Below are 16,449 nucleotides of genomic sequence, written 5' to 3' on the forward strand. Positions count from 1 at the left end.
CTGGTGCTCATTCAGGTGAAGAGCAGTAAGTGCTGAACTCACAGGCTTTTGTCGAAACGAAGGAGACGGCTTGTGGGTTGCTCTCTTATTCATTGTGACTTTCAGACTCCCGCTGGAGATGCTGGTTTCAAATGTAGAGCGGCGGTAATGCGAAACAAAATTCCGATCTGGACGGTTGCCGAGGAAAAGGGTTTCCTTGAAAAGCTCACATAGCTCTTCCATCAGCCCGATCTTGGGAAGATTGAAGTCAGACCGGCAAAGCGCGTTGTACATGTGCAACGTAGATGGCACTACATTCCACTCGCAGGTGATGCGGTGGCCAAGCAGATGAGCTCGTGCCAACATCTCGGCCATGTGGTGGCCTGCAGTCCACGGCGCTTGGTGATACAGCAATTCGGGAGTTTCTTGACGTTGGTAAGTGTTCAAATCCTCATGAAGTTGTCTCAAACCTTCTAGGACCGTTTTTTCGCCATCGAGATGATCTTGCTGTATCATAGCCTCCACAATGGTGACAACAGGTAGAATCCCAACCTGCATATCCTTTGACAACCGCACGGCCAATTCGTGGCAGCTTTGGACATTGAGTCTTTCGTCTGCCCAAAGAAACCCTTCGTAAGTGGACAGGAAAAGATCCATGCCCATTACAAGACCAGCCTTGGGAGGTAGAGACTGGTCATTGAGGAATTCCTCGGCAGCCAGGCGGATCGGCGTGTATGTGTCCAGGCGGTTGAAAGATCGGGGCACGGAGTCTTTCGGCTTAGGAGTTCTGGGTGTCTCAGCGATCATGTCCTCGATGGTCATTAAAACATCAAGGACAGTTTCTTCTTCAGATGGGTCCCGCATGCTCTGACCCGGCTCAACGGCGGAAAACCGGGCTTCGGGTCTGCGGTATGGCAGTAGGTGCACAATATCGACGATGCGATGAAGACCTCTTGCCTCTTTTGCGGTAACAAATTGACGAAAGCTTTCGAATGACTGAATGGTTTCACCAAGGTTCCGAATTCTGGCTGGCCCAGAGATGGGTCCATCTTGTTTGACAAGGCTGGCAGTGAACTGAGGGAGCTTGACATGAAGGTGGTGAGCTTCTCTCCACAAAGCATGAAACTTTGGGCTGTCGTTGGCAAGAAAAGGCGGCAAGCAATTCATGAAGAAATGAAGTGCAAGGCTCATTAGAGTTGCGGCCAGAGGCAAAGGCACAAAACCTCTAGCGGCGTCGGCAGAGTACTCCTTCAATTGAGATTGCACGGCGTCGTATTCCTGTCATCGCGAGTCAGTCTATTTGCTGATCAAGTTCACTTGACAAGGAAATGCATACGTAAATGAATTTGACGATTTGGACAAGCATGCCGAGCGCATCGTCCTCGAGGAGGAACTCTAGTACTTTGCTGTGACTTAGCGAGGTCCGGGCCTTGCTCTGAGGCTGCGTCGCAGGAGACTCCTCCGGCAGGGCACAGGGAGTCGGAAAGTACGGTTTGTCGTCACATTCATCGACAAGAAGCTCGAGGGAGGAGAAAGGATTTGGCGTCGCAAAGCTGTCTTGCGGAAGCGGATCAACCTGAGAAGTCGCAGAAGCAGATGTCAAGGGAGTGAGAATGGATAGTATCGCTTGAAGTCTGACGTTGAATTAGAAAACAGTTGGTTAACACAAAAATCTGGGTCAAGATTCAAACCTCTCAAGAAAAACCTCGTGCTCGAGATCATCTGTGCCAAGCCCTTGGTAGATGGCAGCAACCTCTCGGCGCTTCGCAATGGCGTTGCGCAGGGACGCGATCACCGACGAAGGAACACCGATCTTCTTCTCCTGCAAGACCTGGACAGCGTTCAGGATGTCATTTGTCGACGTGAAGGAAGCGGCGTGTGCTGGAACATGGAGTTGATATTGAGACTGCAGCCAGAGCAGGACGTAGTTCGTCGACAGTTTGTACGCCTTGTAAGCCTCCGAGATGGCGCCATCGTCATCGGACGACATCTTGGCCACCGAGGGTAGGTGAGTCGAAAGGTCCCCGCGAGCAACTGAGACAAGCCTCTTTGTGAATATGAGGGCGTATGGAAAGAGGTGGCAGTGAGTTGGAAAGTCTGGATAAAAACCGAAACTTTGTGCGTTGGCGAAGTTTAGGCAATTTTTGCGAAGGTGAAGTTGTGGGCGAACAGTTGGGCGGGGGTGGGAGTAATAGGAAAGGGCAGAACGAGCAGGGAGTCGCGGTTTCCCTAAAGAGAACTGGCATCCATGGATGTTGATCCCGACCTAAAGAGTTTCTCGGCAAATAAAATGCAGATGGACATCTCAGACACGTTACCAGTGGTGTCAAGCCTCTTTGTGCTCTTATCATCAGCTGGAATTCGGCTCAACAGCTGAGCGGCCGTTGCAGTGGTGGGCACAAGAAGGGCGCATGATGATACGATTTCCAGACACAAAATGAAGGATGCCTCACCTAGACTGAAGTTTTGAGAGTCACCAATGTTCACCAAAGGGAGCGTTATGGAGCGTTATGTCTATTAACAAGTATATTGTGCTAACCTATGGGTCTATTACTCGGGATCACGGTATGAAGCCTCCCTCCGGAGTTTGAAATCCTGACGTATTTTTCATGAATTACGATGCCGCGCATCACGTTCAAATATCCGTCATTGACCTCAATGCGCTGACACCACATCATTCCATCTCAAAATCCGCGCCAGCTCCATCACAACTTCCACTTCATGCTGTCCAAAGACATCTCCTTGTCGATCTTGCTGAACGCTGCTAACTCATGAACCGCTCTGGGTCTTCGGTGCACACTGTTCAGCTCTTTCTGATCAGTCATCCTGACGAGGCTGCCAATCGCAGCGTCGACGAAGTGGCGAGCAAGCTCAAGGTCACTCTCCCAGTTCATATCCGCAAGCTCTGGAAGGACCACAAACATTTCGCGCTTGGCAGACTTGGCAAAGGTCGACATGATGTCTGCACAGAACCTGAACAGGGAGAAGTAGTCGACTGCCATAACAGCCCGTGGACCCTCGAAATCCTTCAGAACAGCCTCCTTGACAAGCTGAAGGTGCTCGATGTCGTCGATTTCATAGTACATGTCGCTTAGCTCTGTCATCAATGCTGCGGGAGTGGGTACGTTGGGAGGGGGCGGGACGCCGTACAACGGTCCAATGAACTCGACGTGGGGAGTGTGGTTGTTGCCATGCTGCCATTTGAAGCCCGAGTTGACCCAAAGTGTGCGGGGCTTCTTGCTATGGTCAATGCTGAGACCAGAGTTTCCGTAGTGCGGCCAGTTGCTGGTTTTGGCGCGCTTGGCGTTGTAGATGCAGTAACGATACCATGTGAGAAAGTTGTTCGTAGGCAACTTTCCGAGGAAGACGCTGTCAAGGAACATCTCGCAGAGCTCATCCATGATGCGAATGCGAGGAAGGTCGACTGGGGACTGCCGAAGGGCGTTGTAGAGGTGAAGAGTGCTTGGAATGACCGTCTGATGCTGAAGAAGGAGGTTGCCCAGATACTGAGCCTGGTAGAGCATCTCTGCCATATGGCATCCAGCCGTCCACGGAGCTGAGTGGTAGTCGTCAAAGACTCGCTCGCGAATGTAGGTGTCGATCCCGTTTGTGAAGTAAGAGACCATCTCAAACCACTGCCTCTCTCCACTGAGACAGATCGGCAACTTCTGGAAGATGTCAGCGACCTTCTTGGCACTTGCCTTCATATCCATGGCCAAGCGCAGTGCCCGCAGACGACAGTTATCCTTGTTGCGCTGCCTTCCGTTTCGCCAGAAGAAAGCTCCGGATGCGGACAAGAAAAGATCTAATCCCAGGACGAGTGTGCCGGGTGCCGTTGTTGCTTCTCCTTTGGTGAACTCGGAGGCGGCTTGGTAGAATGGTTCGCACGATCCGTTACGAGGCTCCACGAAGAACATGATATCCTCGACGGCGTTGATTGCGCGTTTACTTCCTCTAGCTCTTTGCATATCTTGAAATAACTGGGAAACGACGTTGGAAACTGTGTCGGCGTCACCCTGTACCTCGTCAGGCTTGGGAGTCGACTTGGTGGCTTCGTTGGCGGCCTCGTCACAATGCTTGAGCCCGTTCAGCGCCTTCTCACATTCGAAAAGGAAAGCGCATTCCTTCCACCAAGGCTTGTCGGTCTTGTGTTCCTCTGGGACGAGATCGAAAATCTCTGTCGAGACCCCAAACCGAACTACGAATCCTGCAGTCTTTCTCAACTCCAACTTTGAAGGGATGGTGATCTCGATCTTTCGCATAGCCTCGCTTGTGAGCCATGCGGCCACAGGGAGGGGAAGCCTTCCCTCGGCTGCCTCTGTCCAGTACTCGTCAAGCGTCCATCTCATAGCGACGTATTCCTTACAATGGTCAGTAACAGAAGAGACCATGTTGAATACCAACCTTACCCTCAGATACTCGACGTCCTCAAACCGTACGCCGAGGAACTTTTGCAGAAAGTCGTCATCCACAAGGAACTCGCTGCGGGACTCAGGGGCTGTGGCTTTGGGAACACTCTCTTCGAGTGCCGCGGACGCCATCTTCTCGCAGATATTGGAGACGGGAGCATCCGTTTCGGGATCTATCACAGGGTTGGACAGAGACGCGTATCGGTTCAGTGACGAAGGAACATTTTGTTGGACTCTGGGATCGTCAAATACGGCGGACTCAGCCTCCAGAGGGGTTAAGATTTCCAAAGCGGTTTCGAGTCTGGGTCTGGATCAGAAAGCGAAATATTTGTAGGGCGGTTTATGGACTGACTTCTCGAGGAATGCTTCGTGCTCGATGTCATCAGCTTGCTTTTGCTGGTGAATCGCGAGCGCGATGCGCCGCTTATCGATGGCGTTTTCCAGAGCACCAATGACCGAAAGAGGGACAGCAACTTCGGCCTTGGCGACAGCCTTCACCGCGTTGAGAATCTCTGCACATGACGTGAAGGAAATCCCGGTTGTTCGACCGGGATCAATGATGCGACACTGACACCAGAGCCACTCGAGGAAGTAGTCGGTCTCTCTCTTGTACGCCCGGACGGCTCGCGACAAGGAGCTGTGCAGGTGCTGAGGGGGAGACATCGTCGGCGCAGTCGATGCGATCTCTCAAGAAATGGAGGGAAAGAGGGAGGTGACAGACGAGAGGTGGAAGATGAGGAAAAGGAAAGGTGAGCGATGAGCTGGGGGGAAGAGAAACTTTCATCCAGGTGAAGTGGGCGAATCGAAGCTCTCGCTTCCAACTCACCTCAAGGCAGGAGCGTTTGGAAGCAGGCAGGCACGGCCGTGGCTACCTTGAGCGGGAAGCGACTCGACGCGTCTTCAATTTCGGGAAAGTACTCTGGGGTCCCACTTGATGTTTCTAATTTCTATTTTTTCCGTTTGCAAGGCCACTGCAAGTATGCCAGTCAGAGGTGATGATACCCATCCCTGGATGGAAGTAGACGGATGCATCGTTCGGGCACCTGCAGGATGCCGGTATGCATACAAACGCAACAGGTCGATCATGCCACCTGGCTCAGACAACACCAGCTGAGTGTTACGAATTTGTTGCAAGTGAGGTTTATGGCAGTCTCGTTGTAGCTCAAAGCAGTTGATCACTAGAAGGATGCTTGCTCCCTGCCGCCTTTGTCTGCGTTCGGATAATGCTCACAAAAAACAGTTGGACCCCAGGTAAAAGAGGGCTGTTCAATCTTCTCCATATAGATAAAAACTACGTCTTGGTACTTCGACTTTTCTCGAAAGAGAGTGATGATTGGGAAGACAAAACTGGATGTTCAACATGATCAATTGAACTTCCTTACACTCACCAGCTTCTGAAAATCTCTTAGGATTTCTCATACGACGCTTAAACCAAACATGAGGCGCATTTGAAAAAGATTTTATCAGTGCTATGATGAAGGATTGGTATTGATTTATAAAACTTAGTATCTAAACCCCATTTCTCCAAATGCCCCCCCCCCCTTGAGAAGTGAAAATTGGTATTTGCCTGTCGAGGCTGCTGGTATTCCGACTTTCCCATTGAAGTCAAGATCCTGCCTATTGTTCCCGTGCCGATTGACGCCACCTTGTAACTCCGTACATTGAATCCAAACTCCTGACTTGGTGTTGGTGATGGTTACGTTCTACCATCCACCCTTGCATCCACCGTTCTGCTTCCTGCGAATCTCCTCATCGAGGTTATCCTTAATCGACTGGCGGCGGCGGATCTCATCGTCGAGGCGATCCTTCAACTGCTGCCTGTTGCGGATCTCGCTGTCCAGGCGGCTCTTGTCACCGTAGTCGCAATCGCCATTGCCTGAACGGCTGCCAGCAATGTTACCGCTAGTGCCGGCACCACCACCGAAGCCGCCGCCAAAGCCACCACCGACGTTGCCGCCGAAGGTTGCCTCGCCCCTGGTCTCGATCACGGGGGCAACATCAACATCGAGGTCTTCAACGGTGCGCTCCTTGAGGGGGGTCGCGATGACGGTAGAGAGGAGGGCGGTGAGGAAGATGGCCTTGAAGGAGTACATTTTGATTGGTGGGTTGATGACCTCAGATTGTTGGATCGTGAGAATTCGAGGTGGTTGATTGAGATCGTGAAATCTTCAAGGAAGTTGAAGTATGTTGAAGATGTGGATGTTTGAGACTGAGAAGCTTGAGACTGCTGATCTGAAGGAGGTAACCTGGTTGGAAAGGAATCTCTCGTCCCCTTTAATAGATCTCAACCTCAAGTCGACTTCAAGTCCAGACCATCCGCCAAGACCTCACCATCGCAACCTCCGCTAAATAGTCTTTCGATTTCGCAAAACATCGTTGGCCGCCATCATGCACAGCCAACCAAGCAACCAAGACGCCGACAGACTCGGCCGCGTCCCCTTCGCAGTCGGCAGCGGCAAACCGCACCACCAGCTCCCCGCGCCCTTCGACTATCAGATCAAAATTTTGCGATAGCGACAACGAAAGTTTCCATGTCCGCCTTGCGCTCTGCCCAAAATCTCGCCCGTCAGGCATGTCGGGACGCTCGGCCGTGTGTGTCTCCTTCTTTCCTGTCCAGCCCGCTCGGACACTTTTCTTGTCGTTCATACAAACGTCCGCCCGTCTGCCATTCACAAGTTCGGATGAGGCCGTTTTCGCAGGCTCCCATGTCTTTTGCTCTTGATCGCCCACCAGCGGAGGTCCGCGGGAGGGGTTAAGCTTTTTGGGGGTCGTCCTGATTGAGGTAAGTAGGGTGACGACTACCCACCAAGCCGGCAAACATTAAAACTGGAGGACGACAGCCAACGACTCAGGCACTATGCCGGCAGACAACCGTGCATGACTCCCGCCGACGCGTGGGAAACGAAACTTGGCTTGGACTTGGCAGATAAGACACGTACACACGGGCGGCTATGTTGGGGGGGACAGAGAAAACGAGGCGGAAACTTCGGGCTCAAGAGGAACTACTCCGTCCTCTCCCCCCTCCCCCCTACTCCATCACACATGTCTACCTCTTCCTTTCAGGGCGCACAGGCATACGCGGCAGACAATTCTAGAAACACGCGCTAGACTCCCCATGGTCGATGTTCCCGATATTCTAAGCATAGCCACCAAGTTTACTTTTGTTTAAGGGCCTACGACTTTAACAGAGCACGCATCCGGGTCAAGGTGGAACCGGCATCCCACCCGCAGCTTGCGTGCAGTCGGCAATCGTAACTTTCCTAGTAGGGCAAGGAAGAAAACGAACCCGAGAGGTTGCGGCATACCGGCGATCCCGACGGCATGGTAGGCTGCGCGGGAAGCCGTCGATCATCGTGTTGGTGCGCGGTCCGCCTGGAGGGTCCCCCTCACGATCCCACCCTGCAGCCCACATCGCCGACTACCCTAATTGAACCCCAGGTTTCGGCGTTGAGCTGGGCTTTTCTCGGGTATTGACGAAGCGGCGCATGTTTTTCTGCCCTGGTTTCGTTTATCATAAGCTTGTTTTCTATGGAAACATGATCGGCGGAGGCTCGATCGTGAGCTAGCGGTTTCACCCCCGCCGCCGTCAACTTCCGTTGAAAGTCCATCATCGTGAAATCGGCCGCTTGACACATCGCCAACAGACAGATTGCCTTCACGCGGATGATCGACCTGCAGCTCTTCAAATGGGGTGTCCAGCTGCCATCGTCCCCTCAAGCTTCTGCCAGTTATGCACATTATGCTTCATCCGCAAGCAAAGTTCTCACTTCCACGTACGCCTCCACGATTTGACGAACCAGCCCCTCCCGGCTCTTTCCATGTCATCAGATTAAGCTCATCCAATATCCTTGCCGCAATCTATTTATCTTCCTTAGTGTACAGCCCAGCCGGTCCACAAAGCGGGCGGCTTTGGTGGACGGACAGAACTCCCCGTTAGCCCAACCACCGCCTCCGCCTCCGCCCCGGCCACACTTTGCCCAGCGCGCGGCTGGAACCACTTTGACTTTACGAAGGGACCGTCCCAGGGTCCGGGTCTTGGTGCAGACCACGTCAGGCCAAAGCTTCCGATGCGGCGGTCCAGCGAATTAAGCTCTTGCCGGATCGATCAGGCTGCGGAGGGAGACGGTGAAGATCGTGATCCCTGGATTGGGAATGGCGTGGTGTTGCTTTGACTGCTTTCTTTTCCCTTGCTGGCGCCAAAGGCTGTTTTCTTTAGCTGAACTATTTTCTCGTGGGATCGCCCCGTTGGGATAGAGCTCCTGTCTTCAAGCTTCGTTGGTCCTCCGCTGAAGTGCACAAAAGTCGCCGCATCTCCGCGTCTCGGCCGGTCCTTGGTGGCGATGATGGTAGTTTTGAATTGGACCGGAGCAAAGTTTGAAGCAAGCCACTCAAACCCCGAATGATACTTGAGTTCATCAGCTTGGGTATGGTTGAATCATGTAGGAAAGCTCCGGCTTCCTTCACCATTCACCTGCCCTTTTTGGATGATGGACAACGCAGGTAACATTTGGACATATCGTAAGCAGCGGTCGTTGAAGTTCGCTCAAGGGATGCCGAAGACCTTTTCCCTGGGTCTATAGTTGGTTCAACGTCCCCATGCATGACATATCCCAGTGCTGGCAGATCCAGTGTAATACAAGTCAAGAGACACAACACAAAGCTCTAGGTGCCACACTTTGGTAACCATTAGTCTCCTCATTGCTATCTCGTATATTGTCTGCTGGCCATGCCGATCCCTATTCAGTTGCCTCATACGCCCTAGAATGATACCTTGCTATATTGCCAGACCGACATAAGGCGTAACCAAACCAAAGAGGCAACGTGCCTCCTTGTAAGTTAGGCTGGTCTACAGCAGTATTCCGTACATCGCAATCATCCAGGCGCTTCAGAGCCAGCCACACAAACCTCCAAACAGACAGACTCTCCCGTTGCGGCCTTTTTGAGCCCTTCCAACTCTTCGTTGTCACAGCTTGCTGCCTGTGGGCACACCGTTCAGACTGCTGTATGACTCTAGTAGGGAAATCTGTCGCGGCATAATTCAGGTCTGCATCTGCCCTTCTTTTTCTGATCCCAGTGATAATAACTGCAGGGCTCGGGCAGGTTGACCCCAGCCTCTTACGCGGCATTCGTCCCGTTGGCGGGCGCGGTCTGGTTCGCCGGCTTCTCGAGGACTTTCGGGACGCACTTGAAATCAACGCAGGACTCCCGTAGCCCACACTGCATCATCCATAGTCAGCCACAACAGCGTTCCTGGATCTCCTCCAAACATCCGTCGTGTCGTGATTGCCCCTCCGCAGAGGCCAGAAAGGGTGACAATTGAACACATACCTCGTTATTGCATTTGCCGCAATTCCGGTTATCCTGACGAAGATCAACACACCTACGCCTCGTGGTAGGCAAAGGCCTCGCGTATGTGACGATCCGCGGTTTGACTTCGCACAGCTCCATACCTATCGCTGAGATTCTGCAGACACACGACTCCACATCCACGGGCATCTTCCCGTTCTGCAAGTTTCTACAAAATTGGTAGTTAGTTGCAGGTAGTTTCGGTGGTATCGAGGCATCCCCATTCACTGGGTTTCGCGGCGTTAGCACCTCCTCATTCAAACCAGCCAAAGTGATGTTTTCGGGGGGAGAGGTTTACCCGGCTGACTGGCCACCCCGACCGCGGCGCAGAGATACGCGATGAGTGTAACGGCGCGCATTCTCGGCTGTTGTCTTGGTAAACGGCTTCGTGGTGGGTAGTTTTGATGATAACTTGACACAGCAGTGAGCGTGCAGGTGGCAGGATATTATGCCTGTAACTATGAGAGCCTCTTTGGTTCAGCTCTATGGTTGGGGAGAAATGGTTCGTTTGGGTGGCTTACACGGCATAGCTGACACTGAGGCCCTCCTTACTGGTAGGTTCAATAAAGAGGTCAATATAAGAACCCTAGTAACTTAGACGTTATGCCCCGGTACGGGTTGGATGATCATCTCAACTAGGACGCTTGTTCAACTGTTTGCTGAGCGACTCACGTTGTCACCCAAGTCGAGCCCGTGTCAAGGTGTCTGCCCCTGAGCTGCCGATCCAGGCTGAAGGTTTCATATATTGGTCCAACACCGAAAAGTCAAGTGCCACGTGCGCATCTATGTCAATAACGTAAATAAAAAGTGTTGCTGAACCACCTTCTTGAAATACACCAGGTGACAGATTTGCAGCATCACACGAATATTGCACCCACATGAACTCACCGTAGCCATATTGCAGGGGCTGCGGCTCGTACCAGAGTGGCGACATCACGGTACATGTCCGGAATCTTGTAATGGGAATCAAAACTGCCGCAGAGCAGTCTTATAGCAGGCACTTGATCACGGTTTATTGCTTCCCAATTTCTTCGTCGCCACAAGTAACATGTCAGAAGCACGATAATCAAGCCATTCAAGGATGGTGGCTTGCGAGTATATTGGATAGGTATGCTTCCAAAGAAACACCTGGATGGCATGCAGTGGGTTCTGTCATAAACAGCTGAGATCTCCATAAAGTGAGGCTTATTCATCTTAACCTTCTGCCCAGGCTTTGGCAGTCATTATTGTCAACTCACAGCTTTACGGAAAAGTCTTAAACATTGAAAGTCAACAAACAGCCAGCATTATGAAGTATCGCGGCTTGCGATTTTCAGTTCCATTGACCAATGGGCATCATCACCGTTACTCAATCACCAATCTCGGCCAAAGTCTTGGCTGCGATGGACCACCAATAGCATCAATCAGACATCAGGCGATGAATCTGAAGCAACCCAGACATCCCAGGCTTGTCCAGAGATAAGGTGTGGCAAGCAGAGGACGTCGATCTGAAGCGGTCGAGCTGGTTTTGAAACTTTCAGCTGACAGCCATTGTTGCTGATCGCCTTGCTTGGCGTGGGACAAAAGTGTGAGGTCGAGCCGTTGGTCAGCACGTCAGATATGCCAAGGGCCAAGAAGCGCCCCAAGCCTTTCTTTCACGGGTGGAGGAGGGCGTCGATGCAGAATGCAGACACAAGCAAAAACCAAGCAAACGGACCCTTGAGAAATGCGGCCTGGGCCCTCTTTGACCGCATCGATACAGATCCAGCGGGGTTTTCTCTCCTTTGCTGTAGGATGACGGCGTTGAAACCGACGACGGACAAATGGTAGAGGCTGGAGTGGACTCTGGAGGTGCCGCCCCCAACCACGCGAAGGGGCATATGCCATCATCCAAGCCTTGGGTGCATGCGTAGTGCCGTAATTCAAGCTCATGGGAAGCCGTGGAGCAAACGCTTCGGAAGGACAAGACGGACAAGACGGATAATGGAGGATGGTGGAAGGCTTAGGTCGTGATGCCGGCGCTGATCATCGTTGCAGGCACGTTTTGGTGGTGTGCCGTGTCTCGAGGCGGCTGTTTGTGTCGGCCGGCGACATGTGGCCAGCAGGTGGTTTGTCTCATTTTCCAGATTACCGCAAACGGGGGTAGGCCACTAGAATCGCAGAATGCGTTGATGGTCTGACGATATCGAAAGACGGCGGCTCCGAGGGAGTGGTTCGGAGGCCATAGCGCGGGGTGTAAGATCGGTGACGGCATTGGAGGGAACTGGAATCATCTCGTAAGAGGACCACGGGGACGGTTTCTAGATGCGACCTGGGTATCGACGGTTCGAGGGGCCAAGCCGACGGGAGGCGAAATGTTTCGTTGCCAAGAGCGTTCGACCGAACCTGTCTGGCGGTTTGGTCCGAGCCAAAGTAGACCAGGAAACCCGAGTCGAGTGAGAGAGCAAGACGGGAGCGCGGCTAGGTTGGACCTCCTAAGAACCCCACCTAAGCTATCCCATTGACTGCCGAATAACGCCAGAAACCCCTCGCGCAGAGTAGTACTAATTAGAGGCCTGCTTTCTTTTTTTTCTACTTAATTAAACTAGCTAGATATTTAGTACTTCTGTTCTCTATATATTCTAAGTATAGAAGTTATATTAGTAATCTCCCTTAGTATATAGAACTATATTATAATAAATATAGCTAGATCTTATATACTTATAATAAAGCTACTAAGTGAAGCTATTCCTAGATATCTTAGCTATAACTATTTAATTTTTTATAATAGAGACCTTACTATAAACTATATAAGAGGAGTTAACCTTATAATTACTTTATATATAATACTACTATAGAAGATTATTATTATATTAATTAGTTACTTTATAAGGATAACCTTTTCTATAAACTTCTACTAATAACTTAAAACGCTAAAATAGCTAAGTATAAAGTATTTAATACTATTATATTTAGCTCTTAATTATATCTTAGTTATTTTACTTTTATAGCTATAATAAGAAGGTATTTATAATAATAACTTTAAGTAGGAAGTTTTAAGCTAATAATTATTAGCTACTATAATAAATAAGATAACTATATAAGTAGTATAACTTTATTTAATTACTCTTATTAATATTATTTATATTATAGTTATAATTATTAATTACTATAAGTATTAGAAAATCCTTTTAGATATTAAGCTTAAAGACCTTATATATAGCTTTTTTTATAATAGAGTTTTTAATAAGCTAATACTACTTCTAAATAACTTTAAAGGTCTCTTAATAAACTATTATAAAGAATAATATAAGAGTATTATTTTTTTAAGTAAACTAATTAACTTAGAAAATAATAAATAAGCTAATTAATATAAAAAGATATATAAGTAGTAGTTTTATAATTATATTTAGCTATTTAAAGTAGAGATATAATAAATTTTACTTTAGGGAATACTTTTACTATTATCCTCTTTTTTAGCTATAAAGATCTTATTAATACCTCTATCTTTCTAATAAATCCTTATAGCTTTAATATTTACTTTCTAGAAAGCTTAGAGAAGCTAAATAGAAGTAAAGAAATTATTAAGAAATATATAGTAGATATTAGCTAGAAGTAAGGTTAAAAGAGTTATTATAACTTATTATATTAAAGTTAATACTACTTATTTTATAGTATTATTATTCTAAGCTAGCTAAGCTTATAAGATTAATCTATATAGCTTCTTATTATATATATACTATAGTTACTAGAGGTAGTATCCTTTTTAAGCTAGAACTTAAACTTTAAAGCTAATTAAAATTAGCTTATTTAGTATTATTATTATCTCTAGTAACTAGCTTATAAACTAAACTATAGTCTTATTAATAGTGAAGTTTAATTTAATATAGTAGAAGTTATCTTTAGTTTCTTAAATATATTAGGATTAGCTATTAACTTATTAATATATCTTTAGTATTTCTATATTAACTAGCTAGCTTTAGCTTTAACTTTAACTTTCTATTAATACTATAAGGTTAATAGCTTTAAACTTAGTTATATTAAATATATAAAGCTTTTAGAAAAGAAGTTAGAATTAGTTTTAGGAGATATATTAAGTAAAATAATAGATAAGATCTTCTTTTTTAGTTTAATTAAACTAATATTACTTTATTAAAGTTTCTATATAGCTTCCTATATAAAGAAGAATATTAAGGTATAAATAGATCTCTTTTAGTAAAATAAGGTATTAATTATAGCTTTTTAAGTAATACTTTTAAGATTTTAGTACTAATATATTATTTATTTACTTAGCTTATTACTCTATAAGCTCTTAGGGGATAAAGTAGAAGAAGAGGTTTAATAGTATTTTTAGTAGATCTTATATCTTAATATTTTAAAATAGTATTTTAAAGGGTTAGAAAGAGCTTAAAGCTTTAGTTTTAGTTTTAGGGGCTTTATAAAGCTAAGTTATAATATTATTATAATACTTTAAAGTATACTCTAAAGTATAAGTAATAATAAGGTCCTCTAGTAAGATAATAATAGTAATATAGCTTTAGACTAATAAAGTAAACTTTATAGAAGTATTAAAGTTATTTAAACTTATTATAATATTAATTAAAATAATAATTTTAGTATAAAAATAGGGATAAAATTATAAGGAAAAGTAATATCTCTAGATATACTACCTCTATAAAGGGAAAAAGTAGATATTTTTATAGGTTAGGGTTTTTAGCATTATTTAATAGTTAATAGGATAGATTACCTCCTACCTCAGATTAGCTTAAAAACACATCTTCTATATACTTTATATTATATATTATCCTAGTTAACACTACTTTTTTAACGCTATAACGCATAAAATAAATTCTTTTAAAAATACTAATATATATCTTATACCTTTATATACCCCTACTAATATTATTATAGTAATTATAGCTATATATAATAGCTACTCTCTCTAAAAAGCTACTAAAGACTAAGGTATATTATATATAACCCTATAATAACGTATTAATAGTAGTAAGATAATAGTAGAGGTAAAAGCTACTTAATAACGCTTTAGCTTTAAATAGGAGGCTTTTTTAACTACTTAGATCTTTACGTAAAGTACTTTAAGCTATATACCTAACTATAAGTATATCTATCTCTTTATAATATAGATTATATATACTAGTAGTAATATATATCCTTTTAGTATATACTAAATAGAAGCTTTCTTATATTACTACTTATCTATTAAAACTCTAAAAGTATATAAGATTAATACTTAATATATAAAAGATATTATAGTTAAAGATATAAAAGAGTTCTTTATAATACTTAATCTTCTAGAGGTTAAAATTATCCCTATAAGCTTATAATATAATATAGATAAAATAGGTATTATAGAGGGGGTTTAGTATAATAATTTAGTATTAAAATATTCTAAGAAGCTTTCTATATTTATTTAAAGCTCTAATAACTATATTTAGATATTTATAGTTAAATATATTAATACTAATAGTAATTATCTCTTACTTTTAGTTATCTTTAAGAATAAGATAGTTTAGTACTAATAGTTCCCTAAAGATCTCTTAAAATTTAACTTATAGTACTTTATATTAACTATAAATAGTTAGATATCTAATAATATTAGTATTAACTAATTAAAGAATATATTTATACTAAAGATAGTAATAGAGGTAAAAAGATTATATTCTAAATATCTACTTATTATAAATAGCTATAAAAACTATATTAGTAATAACTTTATATAGAAATATTATATTAATAATATTTATTTAGCTTACTTATTTACTTATTTATTTTATATTATATAGCTCCTTAATATATTAATATTTATACCTCTAAAGTAGTTCTATAAAACCTATTTTATAGAATAAAACTACTTACTTAACTCTATACTAATTAGTAAATAGAACTTCTTATAATATTATTTATATATATATTAAGATACTTTATAACTATATATTATTAAATTAAAATAGAAAATAATAAAGATATAACTTATTAATATTATAAAGTTTCTTATAAACTAGTTTATTTATATCTCTACTTTAACTAACGTTCTATAAGTATTAGTATAGTATTTAAGACCTATAAATAATAAATAAACCTCTTAAAGTATTATAATTAAAATACTAAAGAACTTAGCTAATTTATATTAGATATAATAGCTTTTTAGTAATAAGTTAAAGTTAATAATATAGAGAGATTATCCTATTAATTTTATAATATAGATCTTCTTTTTTAAAAAGTTAGGGAAAACTTTAGACCTTAATAATATAGCTATAGTAAATAACTAATAAGTTATCTAATCTCTAGAAGTTTAGCTAAAGAAGTATAAGCTTATTAAACGTAGTAAAGTTAAGTTAAAGCTAAATATACACTTTATAGTAATTAAAGATATTTAGAAGAAGAAATAGGAGGTATAAAACTATCTTACTAAGTTAGAAATAATATTAATTAATAGTAAATCTCCTAATAATAAAGAGAGTATAAAATTATATATTATTATTATAAAACTATAGAGAAATTATATAGAACGTAAAAATATAATTATAGCGTTAGTAGGTTAAAAGCATGTAAAAGTGGTGATCTGAGGTGGGGGGTGATCCATAGCTTAGGTGGGGTTCTTACGTCACTTGGCTGGTCCACACCATCTTGCGCGGTCGCGAGAGCCAAGCGCTTGGCGACTCCACCACAATGATTGTGATTGTGTCAGACCATGCGGAGAACAAAAATCGAGGACGACCAAGAACTGGAATTTGGG

This window comes from Colletotrichum siamense, assembly GCF_013390195.1.
Source record: "Colletotrichum siamense strain Cg363 chromosome Unknown KSG_Cg363_contig03, whole genome shotgun sequence".
Taxonomy (NCBI): domain Eukaryota; kingdom Fungi; phylum Ascomycota; class Sordariomycetes; order Glomerellales; family Glomerellaceae; genus Colletotrichum; species Colletotrichum siamense.